The 15,415-nt window shown below is 44.3% G+C and overlaps 1 long non-coding RNA gene across 1 annotated transcript in view; it reads right to left on the bottom strand.

Annotated features, from left to right (window-relative positions):
- LOC135114007 (uncharacterized) overlaps nucleotides 1–15,415 on the bottom strand; it is a 47,627-nt gene that overhangs the window by 22,499 nt on the left and 9,713 nt on the right. The window lies entirely within an intron of this gene.

Below are 15,415 nucleotides of genomic sequence, written 5' to 3'. Positions count from 1 at the left end.
GCGGGCACATCTCCGCCACCACCTGACGAGAACTCCTCCCAAAGAAAATCCGTAAGGGAGGAAACACATGAAGCAGAATCCCGAGGAAGTAAAAATAAACCAAGATTCGTTTAAGTATCCGGATCGGTGTCAAAATCTAATCAATGGTTCCCTGTCTCAAGGTCAAAAACTTACACAAATTTTCAATGACCCCAGTTAATGACTCTGAGATGGTATAGACAAACAGACAAATACAAATAAATACACATATTTCGGCTAACTTCATTAAAAGGTTCATTGTTAATTAGCGACAGTCGGCCACGTTACAGAATGAAATAGCGCATATGAAGCAATACAAGTCGTCACAACAGGTACAGAAATGTCACCGTTGATATTTAGGAATCAAGACTATACACGAATCCAAACCGTTCGAATTCACTTCTCAAAACTCCCGAGGGCAGGCAGCAAATGCGAGATAAAAGATAAAGACGTTACAAAGAGCACGAGGAAATCCCACCACAGGCATGCAACATATCGAGGGTTGGAGCCTCAACACAAGGCGGGGAGTCACGTGCGTCCCCTTCCCCCTACGCTGTCGGTCTTCTCGAATATAAATGACGACCAGGCAAGCTGAGGAAATCCTTGAACAATTTTTCACTTCCTTTGCTGTTTTCTGGTGAGGTGCAGCAAAATGTCTCGGAGCGTGACCTTCCTCTTCACTGCGATAAGTATAATAATTCTGAAAACAATATCTTTCACTGCCATCCGTGTCACGTGAGCGTCTCCTTCCTTGGTATAAATATCAGAACAGTAAAAACAGCACTTTTAGCCTCGCACATTCAACTCCCAATGCTTGTTAGTAAGTGTTTTTCACGCAGCAAAGAAGAAAAAAAAAATCAACAACAGCTCATTTTTTCATTCTCTTTTTCTATTATGTCAAAGTATTTATTTTCCATCCCATTTTCCCGCTATCAAACATGCCATTCAAAAACAAGTGATCAAAATAGGATAGAATACCGTATTTTTTATTTAGAAGTTCGCGTCTCGGTTTTCCCATTGAGTGCCTGGAGGCTGCCAAGCAATACCTCACCGCGTCTGTGGCGTGCTAGAGCTCCGTCACTGAGCAAAACCTTCCCAGACGTGCGCAACGGTTTGGTGAACTTTCCCTTTGGATTATCGGGCGTTTTTCACTACTTTTCGTCTCTCTCTCTCTCTCTCTCTCTCTCTCTCTCTCTCTCTCTCTCTCTCTCTCTCTCTCTCTCTCTCTCTCTCTCTCTCTCTCTCAGGTACATTTCACGTTTGCGATTCTAATTGTCTCTCTCTTTTCATTTGTCATCTTCCTTCACTCCTTTGCTTCTCCATCCTTGCGTTGTACCACTCACTTCTATATTTCATTTCTCTCTCTGTCTCTCTGTCTCTCTCTCTGTCTCTCTCTCTCTCTCTCTCTCTCTCTCTCTCTCTCTCTCTCTCTCTCTCTCTCTCTCTCTCTCTCTCTCTCTCTCTCTCTCTCTCTCTCTCTCTCTCTCTCTCTCTCTCTCTCTCTCTCTCTCTCTCTCTCTCTCTCTCTCTCTCTCTCTCTCTCTCTCTCTCTCTCTCTCTCTCTCTCTCAGTGCACCTCTTATCTCTCCATTTCACTACCCTTCTCCACACACACACACACACACACAGCCTCAGTGGAGTGACGCGGAAATCAAGCCGTAGAAGAGGACGCGCGGTGCTCAAGTTAAGCGTTTATTCCTGTGAGTCATTTTTAGACGGATATGCTTTCAGTTCAGTGTACGTGCGTATATTGAAAGCCCTGTGAACTATTGCATGGTCGACTAACTGTATGCTTATTTAAATGCAGTTTGTTTTGGTGCCGTTATGAGTGAAATGAAATGACACTTAAACAATACTATTAATTTAGCCATTATTCCAGGAAAGAATGGTAGTTTAATAATAATTCACGTTGCATGAATTTTATAAACAAATTACGTGATGAACAGTATGGAAACTTAATTTTTTTCCGTTCGTTAAGCCTTCAGTGCAGATTTTATGCATGTGTTATTAGAATGCTAATTGCTAGAATACTAATAATAGAATACTTGAATAATCATAGTGAAGGCTTTGATACTTCATTTCAGCTCTGCAGGGAATTCACTTAAATATGCATCGCTTTTCCTGGTTTATTTAAGCGTACAAGTAAAGCTTCATCATCATACTGAGATGAGCTTCATAATGCACAAGTTTTTGTTTTTTCCTGTGCCGGTCACTCAGAAAGTTTTCTATGTACGTATTTAATTTTTTTTTGTTTGTGTGTGTGTGTGTGTGTGTGTGTAATATTCATGATGATAATATAACATAACAACAATATAAGGTACAAATAAGGTAACGTTACTATAAGAAATGTGAATAATATTAAAGTGTGTATGTGTGTGTGTTCGCGCAGTGTCAGGGTAAATATTTACATCTCCTGATAATTTTGTGGCACCATAACTAACTCGGCGGGTGAAAAACTCTTAAGTGCATGTGCAGCGCTGGGAGGCTGGCTGGCTGGCTGGCTGGCTGGAGGAGGAGGAGGAGGCAGACTATGCATGTTAATGAGTACTTAGTCGCCGCAGAGTTAAGGCTGGTGTAATGTGGGTCAGATAAAGAGAGGAGGCTATCCTGGAGCACCGCGGAGCTTGTGCGTGCATACCAAGTGCTTGTTTGTGCATCTTGTGTGTGTGTGTGTGTGTGTATGTGTGTGTGTGTGTGTGTGTGTGTGTGTGTGTGTGGAAAGACAGGGTGCTTGGAGAAGAGAGAAAGAGAGAGAGATAAGCCACAGTCACACAGCCACCAATCTTGCCCAGCTCGGATTAAGACAACGAGTCCAAATGTAATCTTCCTCCTCGTCCAGCGATATCCTGCGCGTCCTTCGACCTCCTCTTCTCTTTCTTCCACCACCTCCTCCTCCTCCTCCTCCTGCTCCTTCTCTGTCCTCCTCTTCGACCCCCAGCTACCCTGAGTCGCCCTAACGTGGTCCCGCTAAACGTCCTCCACAAAATGTTTTTATCTCCTACAGCACTCACCCAAGTCAGTCCTGCAGAAAGGCTCTCATCTCTACCAAAGTCCTCACAGTCGTAAGAGGCTATTTTCCCCCTTTAAAGTGACCTACTAAACTTTCCATTCAGCAGCAGCGAACAGCATTAAAATTATTGAAGTTGCCAATTCCAACAGACGTAAAAGATTCTGATCCTGGAGTCTCTCTCTCTCTCTCGTCTCTCTCGTCTCTCTCGTCTCTCTCTCTCTCTCTCTCTCTCTCTCTCTCTCTCTCTCTCTCTCTCTCTCTCTCTCCGTTCTTTTTCCTTCCGAGGGGTCATCTGCCACCTCCCTCCTGGCTGATCTGCCCCGTGATAAAGGGCGGAAGATATATCAAAGTGAAGTCTAGGACGATCCCCCCATGCCCTCAGCTTCCCCTCTTTCCTCCCTGCTCTCTCCTTCTCCCCATGCCCATCACCACCCTCTCCCACGTCAACAGACCTGAACCGGAGAAAGTTTTCAAGTCCGACGCAGCACTTGTCTGGGCAAGGTCGCGCCTAAGAAGTATGTGTCCAGGAGCAAGAATGGGCGGTAGGCGGGTGGATGGCCGTCATGACTGTCGTTCACTCCAATGAAAGCTTCCAAGTAGAAACATTCCTAATATACAACTTTTACTCCTTCTATCTCTTTCTTTTCTCTTTCTACTTCAAAAGAAAGACTACCTTATGACTAGAAGAATGTACCAAAACAGTTCACCCGTCACTCGATTCCCGGAGCCACGCCTCATAATCTTGGCAGCCTCACCTCGGAGCCTCCTGCTGGTGCGTCCCGCTACGTCGCCTACCAGTGCTGAGGAAAGGAAATGCGTACAGTAGCAGGGAGAGTAAGAGGTATTACGACGTCTTCTGAATGATTCCCGTGTAATGTCGCCTTGCTGGTTACATTTCCAAGTGTTCTTCAGTGCTGGGCAACGTGCGCTTAGTGTTAGTTGCTATTTTCTCCCCCGCGTGTGTTGGGTGCTGAGTGAGTGCTGGGTGTTGAGTGTTGAGTGCCTCTACCCACGACCAGGTCAAGCACGGTGCAGTCATGCTCTCAGCCCTCCGAAGAATCCGACAGCCAACTGGCATCCCAGATAATTTCTTTAAGCAGATTTTCTTCTCCGCATCCAAGACAGAAATATTTGGAGTAAGTAAAATTCACGGCAGCTGCGGGTGTGGGCTTACCCGCGTCACTTGTCAGGGCGACGTGGGAAGAGATATTTTTGTGTGTGGACTTTTCTTATTTGCTTTATATTCAAGTTAAGCTTCATAGGATTATTATTATTATTATTATTATTATTATTATTATTACTATTATTATTGTCATCATCATTTTCATGGTCATTCTTCTCATTACAAATTCCTCTTCCACCATCACCACCACCACCACTATTATCAATATATATTTCAATGCGCGGTGCTGTGCCATTCGTAATTCAACAGTACATTTCTTCTCCGCCTCACACAATCACTTGACAGTCTTCAGTCATGAGTACCACAGAGTTGGGGAACCTGCTCACTCATGGACCCGAGTACCACAGAGTTGGGGAACCTGCTCACTCATGGACCCCAGTCAGTAACAGGAAGCGTGCGTGGCTGTGTGACTCCTCTGTTTCACGCATTATCTTGTGGATTCTCCTTTATGCAGAAGTGACTGATGAGTGGCACTGAACATGGGGTGATATGTTATCTCTACCTGAGCATGGGACACTTCAAAAAATTTCACGACTGTATGATTATTGTGTGATGTGCTATCTCCATCACGTAACCCTCTTGACTGGCTATCTGGGCACATCAAAAGTCTGTTGTGGCCAGCGACGATATGACAGTGAGAAGCTTCATTCTGTACACAGGCGGGTGTTGCCAGAAGGCGTGACAATAACTGGCATTGAACTGATGATAGTGGCATTCATTATTCGCTACCCAGCTGCCGGCCCATTAGGTTCCTGATTAATCATAATTATCGGTTAACTGTATTTTGAAGAAACCATCGTGGCTCCTGAGTGTTCCTCTTGAAGCCTAGCTCTAGGCTCCGGTACCGCGCCTGCTCCTCGCTCCAGGAGAGCATCGCATGCAATAGTTTGGATTTCGTTTACGCCTTGCCCTGTCGTTCTCCTTCCTTGTTCTACAACAGTACTTTCTGATAATGAGAGGACAGGGTCACCCAGATTCTTCACGGAACGAGGATGAAGTCGCCTCATCGGTGGCGAACACGCTGCCTCGCCGCTGCCTTCTGACTAGTTATTAATCACTTTATTCAAACAGACTCCGCTAACTCGCCTTTCGATACACGCATTAATCTGTCAGCTGAAAGACACAGCTGCTATTAATCAACATTGATGAATGTTTCGTCAGCTTTCCAATACGGCACATTCAAAACGTGATCCACACACAAGACACGAACAATGAAGCAAACAAACAGTCGGCGCCGGCCGTCCCTCAAGGCAACACGTCCTTAACAACGGAAAGGGAAAATAAAAGTGTTTCGTCCTCAAATTGGGTGTTGAAACACTTGCCTCAGCGTTCTCACTTTCAGAGTGACAAAAAACGATTAAAACGATTTTCATGTCAGTAAAAAGTTTTCTTTTGTTGTTTTAACGGATATTTTTCTTCACAGTCAACTTATTTTCAGCGGAGAGGAAGGGGAGAGGGAAGGGAGGCAAACAACCCCACGCCGTCACGCCGCTCACTGCTGCCTGGGGCCACTTCCGTTCGCGTCATGGAAACAACCGTTTCGCACCACGCCACAGCAATCCTTTGGGTGTGTGTGTGTGTGTGTGTGTGTGTGTGTGTGTGTGTACCCATGCAAGTCCCCGTTCTTCGATTCCTATTTGCCCTCCATTCCCGCCTCCTCCTTGTCCTCCCTCTCCACCTCTTTTTCAGTTCCTTCGTCAGAGTTCTCTTTCACCAAATTTACGGGAGTTCCTCTACACGCGCCGCGGTGCGAAGCCGCCCGAGAGGATTCTAATTATCTCCCCAACTGGCTGTGACGGACGAACTCAGGTCTTCTCCCTCCTTCTCTTCCTCCTCCTCCACTTCCTATTCCTCCACCCACGTTGCCTTCGCCTCCGCCCACGTTGATAACCTCAAAATTTGGTCGGTCCTCTGAGTAGAGATAAGACTTTTCCCAGCATCCTCACCTTTTTTTTCGCCATTGCCTTACTTATGACATGGCAAATTTGCATACTCCTCCTCCGCGGGGTTCCATTTTGAAAAGAGTACGGAGCGGATTATGAAATTTATGAATGCTGCGGGAAAGTGGAGGCGGCGCCGCGTCATGCGTGGCGCGGTGAGGGACGTGATGGCAGCGAAGGCGACGCCCTGAAAAGTGGAGGGAAGGAAGGAAGGAAGGAAGGAAGGGAGAAAAGTCAGTGATCCTTTCTCTCTTTCTCTTTTTCTCCACCCACCCTAGACCACGCAACGAACCCTCCCCTCACTCTTCCACCTCAACCCCCAGCGGCCCATGGCTCACAATCTTCCTCCTCTTCCACCTTCATTCCTCCTCGCCCTGCCCTCACCCTTCCTCCTTCACCTTGGCAAAAACCTTCCTCTCATCCATCCTTCACCCCACGCACTCCTGCCTCCCCTGCCTTCACCCGAACATTTTCCGTCCTCCTACTCAATTTTCCATCCCTCCTCATCGTCTCCGTCCCCTAGGTGCATACGTCCCCATACACCCCTGCACTGAGGTTCCTGATCTCTCGCCTTAATATTGCAGCAGATGGACGTGTTCTTCATACCACCGTCTCTCGTCCTTGCCTGGGTCACGGCACCGACCCAGAGAGAAGACGCTCACCCACCGGCCGCCTCGCCTCAAGAAACCGTCACGTCAGCGAAAATCAAGCCATAAAGGAGAAGCTTCATGGGAGATCGGTGACCATTTCCGTTAGTTGTCTCCTATAAGATGAATGTTAACGCTTCCTTCACCCACCAGTCTTTGGAAACATGCTAGATTTGATGTGTGTCTGCGGGATCTGTTGTCAGTTAGAGAAATGAGGACGGGAGGAGGAGGAGGAGGAGGAGGAGGAACTTAGAGAACTTAATGAATTAATCTAAGCTTTAATGTCCACCTATTACTCTCCCATCGTTCTCCCTCACGCCTGTACGAACTGAACGATTCTTCCACTCATGACTCGTCTCCGCTGCAATCAACACCGTCACAAAAAAAATAACAAATAAAAAGAAAGAAAAAAATGCAATGGCAGTGAAATTTGTCCAGTATTAATGCAACGCTGCAACTGAAATCTGCATTTATATTTTCTTTTTATCTAATGCCAAGCTGAAAGCAAAAATATGATGAAAGTGTTATGTGATAGTACTTGCTCCCCCTCTCCCTCCCCCCGCCTTCTCTTATTTGTATACGTGTTTGTGTATGTGTGTGTGTGTGTATGTGTGTGTGTGTGGGTGTTGATCATAATTTTAACCCGGTCGCTGGGGTCAACGTCATAGTTTTATTACTAATATTCTATAACCGCTTTGTGATATGTTCAATCCCACATGTCAGGTGTTTTGTACATTGATGGCCATTGCGTAACAAAAATCAGCAAAACCTGCGTATATCACTATTTTTTATGTGCGTCTGTCTGTGGATGGGTGAATAGGTTGGCGCGCGCAGATAGGCACGACCACAATGAGACAGGAAGGAGGGTGGATGGGAAGCAGGAACAGAGGAAGGAATGGAAGGAAGAAGGGAAGGAGAGCTAGCATACTACATACACCACGCATACACCAACACCTTTAACTCACACACAGGCACTTCATCACAACACCGAGGCGTGAACCACTACTGTGCCCGTCCCTGTCACTCTCTCGTTTGTCTGAATCACACACGTATCTCGAAACAAACGGGGCGAATAAATAATCAATAAAAACCTGGCAGGTAACACGTCAGGTTGGGCTATAGGAGACGTAAATGACCTCAAGCCATAAACACCACAAGGCAAGCACCATAATGCGTCAAGAGCAGGAGTGAGTTAGTGTGAAGAATAACAAGGTAGGAAAGGTACGACGTGTCACATCTCCCAAAACTCCTCCATATTTCATCTTGCAAATTAACGAGAAGCAGCTGAAGCATTAGTAGCAGCAGCAGCAGTGGTGGTGGTGGTGTACCCTGGCGTGGAAAAGCGCACAGCAGCCCCTCCACACCTGCGTCTCAAGGTTCACTGACTCATCATCGAAAAGAAACGCATAAAGTAGAAACCCGCGAAGTGGAAAGCGAAAGGAAGGTTAAAGGGAAGGTGAAAGGAAAAAAATGGCAACAGGATAGGGAACTTATAGAATTGGGGAACTATTGACTTGGTATCGGATGGTGGGATATTGTGGCGGTGGTGATGGTGGTGTATTGATGTGGCCCTTAGCTGCACCCCACAAAGGCACACGCGCGCGCAAGTACACACACACACACACACACACACACACACACACACACACACACACACACACTAACAGTTCACACGGTTAGTGGGTTCATGTGAACATATTCATAGGATATGTATATGAACACACACACACACACACACACACACACACACACACCAAGCGATACCAAACTCAGACCACGACATCGGCAGGTCAAAGTTAATTAACTCCGTCCATTACCACTGCATCGCTCCGATATTGGATTTCCTCTTTTATAAATATAGAATATACATATTACTTTTTACCCCGAAGAACGGAAGACTTTAGCAGAATCCTATATCTGTAAGAAAACGTGAAGGAGAGAGAGAGAGAGAGAGAGAGAGAGAGAGAGAGAGAGAGAGAGAGAGAGAGAGAGAGAGAGAGAGAGAGAGAGAGGCCAATCCGTTTCCTGAAATTAAACTGTGTAGGAAGGCAGAATTGCAAAGGAAGAGGTCTCGTTGGAGAGGCACCGTTGTTGACAGTATTATCCATTCACTTAATTGCGACAGGACTCCCTACTGCGGCAAGAGTCATCAGAGAGCGTGAGTAACTGCGGGGAGAGGGGAGCCACCGGGGCGTTCACTGTGGGATGCGTATGTGGGACTCATCGCCAGAAAGAGAGGTGAATGCGTCTTAACTGAACCTAGGTAGCGTGTATGCTGTCAAGTGAGTCAGTGATGGGAAATGACTGGGTGCAGATGTGTCACCGGATCAGTGTGAGTCAATGAATGGATTTGTTCGGGTACACTGTTGTGGGTACAAGTCATTCGTGTTCGGTGGGTGTGGGTGTGAATATCATGACTGGAGTGGTGCGGATCCATGTTGAGTGAGAGATAAATGTCCTTTGGTAAGAATTAGAGCGTGAATGAAAGGAAAGAATGGCTTGTACACAGAGGAGCAGAGAAAGGGTCAGGCAAAAGACAGTCAGACAAACGCATCCACCCACCCACTGACCTACACACACACACACACAAACACGCACATAGCTTACGTGTCCAATCCTCGCACTGCCGTTGCCTCTTCTACATTATACACGAATGCAATTTACAGAGTTATGAAGGAGAGGCAAAACTTTACTGAAAAAAAAGAGTCGAGAAATGGAGACTAACAAAGACACACACACACACACACACACACACAGGAAAAGAAGAGGGAATGAAAAAGAATTTGTATGCAAGACAAGCATCATAATCATGGCTCTCTCTCTCTCTCTCTCTCTCTCTCTCTCTCTCTCTCTCTCTCTCTCTCTCTCTCTCTCTCTCTCTCTCATGCAAAAATATACCAAACAAGAAAATAAAAATGGAAGAAGACGGAAAAGAACAGCGGGGAAAAAAACAGAAAAATGAATGAGAGTGGAGAAGGGAAAAACAAGGGAGGGAGGGAGGAAGGGAGGAAGGGAAAGAAGGAGAGGAAAGACCCAAGCCTAGTGACACCTGGACATCGCTCAACTCCAATTAGCACCTGTTGCTGTCATCCTGTGAGTGTGTGTGTGTGTGTGTGTGTGTGTGTGTGTGTGTGTGTGAGGAACGAGACTAATTTAAGATGAACTGTAGCAATTTATTTTATGAAATCATGTGTACTACGCAGCCGTCCCTTTAATATAAGAGAGAGAGAGAGAGAGAGAGAGAGAGAGAGAGAGAGAGAGAGAGAGAGAGAGAGAGAGAGAGAGAGAGAGAGAGAGAGAGAGAGAGAGAGAGAGAACCATAATTTAGTTGTTCATGGGAAGTTTGGTGATAATGAAGTAGAACACACACACACACACACACACTAAGACACTTTCTAACTCTTCAGATTAATAAGCCGGGAGAAACTTATAGTTGCTAAGCCTTTCAATGTCTTAATAACTGCTCTTGAGTGAGTTCAAAATGATGAGGGACCACCGATGAAGGACCTCAGTCATTATTATTACCATTCCTATCATTATCATCATCGAAAGAAGATAAAGACTAATCCTGCAGTGGCGACACAAATTCAAAGCACAATATTTATCTCTTCTCTAGTGAGATTGCCCGAATAAGTAGATTTATTTCGGCTTCTGATTGAATTATATTTCCAGTTTGCTATTTCTGGTGTCTGGCGTGGAGCGAGGCGATGGCAGGCCGTGAGAGGGAGAAACGAGAGTGTTGCCAGCGCACGAGATCACAGGGCGCAGTAAAACTCTATTATAAACGTAGGAAAGCAAATACAGCCACTCTACTTGCAAATTATCGAATCTAGCGGAGTGTTGGGACCCGGAGCAGGTGGAGGAGGAGGAGAAGGGACAGGAGAGGCGAGAAAAAAGGCGTTCATTCACACGAGTTCACCAATAGCATTTTACAATTTTAATCTTTCGTACCCTTTTTTATAACGAATGGAGGGGGAAGCGGCAGGAAGGAGTTAGGAAAAAGGGAGAGTTTTAATTGCACTTCATTCACGTTCGCGTAAAGTTGCCTGTGAACGTCCTCTGCTTGGAAACTTTGGCGCGGGGGAAGTTGTCATGGAAGGAAGCGATGGAACGTTTGTGTTTCTCCTCCTCTCTTCCTCCTCCTTGGGACAATTTAATTACTACGACTGCAATGATGCTAGGCTGGCTCTCTCTCTCTCTCTCTCTCTCTCTCTCTCTCTCTCTCTCTCTCTCTCTCTCTCTCTCTCTCTCTCTCTCTCTCTCTCTCTCTCTCTCTCTCTCTCTCTCTCTCTCTCTCTCTCTCTCTCTCTCTCTCTCTCTCTCTCTCTCTCTCTCTCTCTCTCTCTCTCTCTCTCTCTCTCTCTCTCTCTCTCTCTCTCTCTCTCTCTCTCTCTGTGTGTGTGTGTGTGTGTGATGAAAAGGAAAAGTTTCGAAATTGAGTTTTGGGAGGAACTGTGATGCATCAGCTTTACTTTATTCACCTTTTGTCATGCGTAACTCTCTCTCTCTCTCTCTCTCTCTCTCTCTCTCTCTCTCTCTCTCTCTCTCTCTCTCTCTCTCTCTCTCTCTCTCTCTCTCTCTCTCTCTCTCTCTCTCTCTCTCTCTCTCTCTCTCTCTCTCTCTCTCTCTCTCTCTCTCTCTCTCTCTCTCTCTCTCTCTCTCTCTCTCTCTCTCTCTCTCTCTCTCTCTCTCTCTCTCTGAACCCCTTCTCTTATTTGCCCTGCTCTCCCCTAAGTCCCGCGTAATGTGATGTTCCAGGGGGTGACATGGGCCTGTGTTGTGTTTATAAATACGTTCCTCTTCATTACATGCAAGGGGGAGCGTCGCAGTTTCTTTCTTAAAATTAATATTGGCATTGCTTTATGGCTATGATTCGTCGCTTCTATTTTTCATCTAGTGCACTTCTAAGGTGGCATCGAGAGAGAGAGAGAGAGAGAGAGAGAGAGAGAGAGAGAGAGAGAGAGAGAGAGAGAGAGAGAGAGAGAGAGAGAGAGAGAGAGAGATTCCGAATAAAAACAGCAAAATGTGGCAAGATACGTCAATGTCGGTGAAAAGAATGGATAAAAAAGCATTATTTTGGGAAACTGCGCAAGAGTTTTGTTCACGTTTGCATTTATACAGGCGAATCCCTCAGCGTGAAACTGGATTTCTACATTCTACATTATTCCAGGGCGCAAATCCATGTGTTTGAATGTGCTAATTGCGTCTCTCTCTCTCTCTCTCTCTCTCTCTCTCTCTCTCTCTCTCTCTCTCTCTCTCTCTCTCTCTCTCTCTCTCTCTGTATCTGGGTAAAAAAAAGGGTTAACAAGCAAAACTGCAGAAAAAATTATGACTTACTGAGAAATGTGGACTGAAAATTAGAGTAAAAGGTAAAGTTTAATAAAATGATGAATTTCTTATTTATTATGATTAGAATTTTTATTTTTTTTTTTATTTTTCGTGAAGGTTATATTTGTGATGTGTGTCCCTTCCTTTGACAAATTACTGGGAGTACGAACGAGGAGACTCTTTCTGTATCTTACAAATTCTGAATGTTTTGTATTTTTCTGTCATTCCGCTATTGCATGTCTTTTAGGGAGCAGCAATTCCGCGTTACTTTTTTTTTCTATTTTCTATTCCTTTGCTGCCTTCCCATGACGTTAGAAAGTAAAAATAAACGAAAATACTTGTGCGTGTAGTTTTGGATATATATACATATTTTTTTTTACGCAATAAATCATAATTAAACAACACAGCGCATGTAATATTAAAGTCATCACTGAAAAAAATCACGATAATGACTCGACCACTAAAAAAAAAAAAAAAATACAAACAACAGAATAAAGAAATTAACAAAACAGGATAAGTAAGATAAAATGAACATAGAAATATATGAAACAAAACCCACGAAATAACGCCAATTAATTTACGTCAGCAAACAGCCAAGTGACTTACAAACATTACCAACCAGAAAGTTATCCGCAATGTTGAACGAATCTGTTAACAAATTATCACAAAACTGTAGAAACGAGAGAGAGAGAGAGAGAGAGAGAGAGAGAGAGAGAGAGAGAGAGAGAGAGAGAGAGAGAGAGAGGGAGTTAATGAGTGAGTGGTGGTAAGAGCGGAGTAGGAGTAGGACAGGTGGGTGAGTGGAGAGAGTAATTGGAGAACTTGGAGCGAATAACAACGGGAAACAAAGGTAATGTCAGAATTCAGAGGAAGCTGAGAGGAGGGGAGGCGAGGAGGGAGGTTGCTGGTCTGCGTTTTCTCTCTCTCTCTCTCTCTCTCTCTCTCTCTCTCTCTCTCTCTCTCTCTCTCTCTCTCTCTCTCTTTTAACTCTCCTTTTAAAATAATAAATAGAAATAAAAAATAAACACTCCAGATACTCGTTCTTAAAGGTAGGTAGGTAGGTGTGTGTGTGTGTGTGTGTGTGTGTGTGTGTGTGTGTGTGTGTGTGTGTGTGTGTGTGTGTGTGTGTGTGTGTGTGTGTGTGTCCATTAATGTAATTGAGAAAGGCGATTTGCATGATTTGGTAATGGTCTAATTTTTTCAAGAGTACTTTTTTTTCTCTCTTCTTACTCTTTTTAACCATCACGTTTTCCTTCCTCAGCAATATTAGCGTCTTTTCTTTTCTTTTTTTTCTGTGCCTCAGTCATCACGCGTTGGCTTTCACTGAACGCGCATGCACCTAATCTCTATCTATTTTTTTCATTTTACATCTTCTTTTCTTCATCCTATCTGTCCTTCTGTTCCTTCGGGTTTGCTCCTTCCACTTTCCTTCCAGTGTTTTCATTATCATTATCTTCTGTTTTCCTTTCGTATAACATTTCTTCATCAAGCTTTTTTCTTCATCAAGCTTTTTTCTATCATCATTAGTTTCTTCACCTTCACATGCATTCATCTGTTATTTGGTCCATCTCATTTTTTCAATCTTATTTTTGCATTATGATCTTATCCTCACTGGTTTCCTTTCAAATATTTTTTCACGCTTCATTTTATCTCATTTCTTTCCTTACGCCCATTCACGTATCTTGATAAGTTCCCTTCTTCCCTCCCATTTCCTCGACACATTCATGCATTTTCTTATACTATTTTCTTTCATATACATTCCGCATGTATTTTGCTTATTCACTTGTTTATCCCTTTTGGAGGTAAAGTCTGGAACTCTCTTCCTTTTTATATATTCCTTCTATCTTTCCATGTATTAATGATGCCTTAGATCCATTCACTCATCCATCAGTCAATCTATAAATTCTAATAAACTTGGGACCATCTTAAAAGAGAATTATCAAGAAGCCTCTTTAAATGAATTGCCCACATGATTAAAATGCTTTTCCTGTTAACTTTAATTAAGCAAACATTATGTTCGCAATTTTTTGCAGCCTTTGACCAATCTTCATTAAACAAAAGAAAACAAATCTATTCTCCATCCTTTGGTTTTCCTCTCGGTCTTCACACGTAACTGCTCAAGCATTTTCTTAATTCCTGTGGCTTCTCGTCAGTTTTCCTTTACACATAATACTATAAATAATCCATTCGTCTTTTCTCCGTTCCTCCCACGTAGTGCTTTCATCCCCTTGTTGATTCGTCATGTAACACGATCTCTTCTCCTGTGTCTGGATTATGACGCCTCTGCACCGTCTCACCTTCTTCTAATACCATTTTCAGGAGCCTTGAAGTCCCCTACGAGGTAATAGTGTGTTACAGTCATGCACTCGATTCAAAGGACTCTCTCCCTCCTCCGAGTTTGGGCTTAATCAGGCAGCGGAAGGACCCAAGCGAAATTTATATAGGAAGCAGAGATGAAAGTGTATAGAGAGAGAGAGAGAGAGAGAGAGAGAGAGAGAGAGAGAGAGAGAGAGAGAGAGAGAGAGAGAGAGAGAGAGAGAGGACAATGTCAACGTTAATCAGTCAGAAAATCCAATAGAAATCGGAATAATAACTGGAAATGAGGGTGAAAATGGACTAAGGCAGGGAAACTGAAGTAAAAAAAAAAGTTAAACCCACCAAGAACATAAACTTTAACAATACTCCTACACCACCACCTACTGCCATCAAGTTTCCAGAACTCATTCACGCCTGAGAGAAGGAAGAAAAACGACAAAGCAAACTTAAACCATCAGTCTTTCACCACACACCAAGACACACCACCACCACCACCAGCATTACCATCTCCACTACTCCATACAACTCCACACTACCACTCTCTCATACGTCCACCTAAACATTATCAAGCTTCCATCATCATTATCTGCTCCACTATCCAGCTTCCATTCCTCACGTCCATCCACATTCAACAGTACGAGGAAACTGTCACCACCACACACACACACACACACGCAAGCGGTCGTTCACAATCTCACTCCTACAGCAAAGAGGAAAAGTAGATAAAAAGTAGATTATAAGTAGAGAACGAAGCAGGATAATCACCCCCCTTCCACCTTCACCTACTATACCTCCTCCTCCTCCTTCAACGTACGGGTGGCTACTGTGACGGGGGAAAAAGAAGGAAAAGGCGCTGCATGTTGGGTGTTGAGAGCGTTTTTGTTTTGGCAGAGTAGAGAGGTCGAGGAGGAGAAAGGGAAAGAGTAGTTTTTAATATACGTGAGAGAGAGAGAGAGAGAGAGAGAGAGAGAGA

Source organism: Scylla paramamosain, chromosome 27 (genome assembly GCF_035594125.1).
Source record: "Scylla paramamosain isolate STU-SP2022 chromosome 27, ASM3559412v1, whole genome shotgun sequence".
NCBI lineage: Eukaryota > Metazoa > Arthropoda > Malacostraca > Decapoda > Portunidae > Scylla > Scylla paramamosain.
This window is presented reverse-complemented; position numbering and strand designations above follow the sequence as displayed.